Raw genomic sequence first — 1529 nt, 5'->3', positions numbered from 1 at the left:
ATTGTGTTGAATGAACCACAGATTTCAACTAGGATGGTGGTTTCTGAATTTCTGTCACCTGGCACACTGTTGGAAACATGTGCACAGAAAAATACACACATAAGCTAATGGAGAAGCACCTTTGCAAGGCAATCTTTTAGCACATGCATATTGTTGAATTATGATTACACCTAAGGGCATGGCCAATAGGAAAGTAAATCAACTAACTGGAGGAGAAAAGTCATTTATTCTACCCAATTCAAGCTCTGTACATCCTTGCCTTACCACATCAAACCAACAACATGGGAATTTACCTTCCTGAGCTCCAGCATTGTCTGTTTTTTTAGCAAAGCTGTGCTGTTACATCTCGACTCAGCATGTTCACAGACAACATATGGGTAACATGGCGCCCAGCTAGACCAATCTCCTATACCTCTCATCCTACTTCTCCCAACCCAGTTTTTCCAAAACCCCTGGGACTAGCCTGAACTTCCTCATTCATTCACATGTTTATACAATAAATAAGTATTGTGCACTCGCTATGTGCTGAGCCCAGGTGTAGGCACTGTGAAATCAGCAATGAACAGAATAGAGTAGGATCTTGCCCTTGTAAAATTTATACTCTACCGGGAGAAGATAGCCAACAAACAACTTTTACATAGACATATGTCAGATGGTGATAAATGTTATGGAGAAAAATTAAATGGGGTCAAAACGAGAGGAATGCAGAATGAGTGGCTATTTCACATATGGTGAAACTGTGAACCTTGTAGGTTACTGTGGGAAGACTATGCCAAGCCAAGGGAACAATATGTGCAAAGGCACTGAAATAAAAACACTGAGGCCAGTATAGCTGAAGAGGAGGTAATGAGGGGCAGTGTGCTAGAAGATGAGGTGAGAGGTGTTAGAGGGGGAAAGGTTGACAGAGAATATTTGGAGCATTTGTATGCCATGATAACAACTCTGGGCTTTATTCTGTTATTTAAAAAACAAACAAACAAACAAAAAACCCATGGAGTGCTGTAAGCAAAGGAGTCACATAACCTGACTTAAAGTTTTAAAGATTGTTCTTTAAACAATCTTTAAACAATGTCCACTGTGTTGAGAATATAACTGGTATTAAGGACAGAAGCAGGGACACCAAGGAGATCATGAAAATAATAGTGCAGGGGGTAAGAAGTAGTTGAATGTTGGATATATATTCTGAAGGTAGAGACACCAACAGAATGGGATGTAAGCAAAAGTGTTCATAAATGTCTCCAAGAGCTTTGGCCTAAGCAATGAAAGAAATGGAATTGCCAGTTACTGTGATGCATAGATTTAGAAATGGGGGAGGAATCAGCAGTGTAGTTATAACATATTAAGTTTGAGATACCGATCAGATATGCATGTAGAATAGATAATTAGCTAAATGAGCCTGAAGTTAAGGGAAAATTTCTGGACTGGAGACACATATTTGGGAGTCATCAGAATATAGATGAAATTAAAATCATGGACTGGATGAGGTCACCTAAGAAGTGGGTCCATACAAAGGAGAAGAGAAGAGGTCT

This window comes from Hylobates moloch, unplaced genomic scaffold (assembly GCF_009828535.3).
Source record: "Hylobates moloch isolate HMO894 unplaced genomic scaffold, HMol_V3 SCAFFOLD_16, whole genome shotgun sequence".
NCBI classification, from domain to species: Eukaryota; Metazoa; Chordata; class Mammalia; order Primates; family Hylobatidae; genus Hylobates; species Hylobates moloch.
This window is presented reverse-complemented; position numbering follows the sequence as displayed.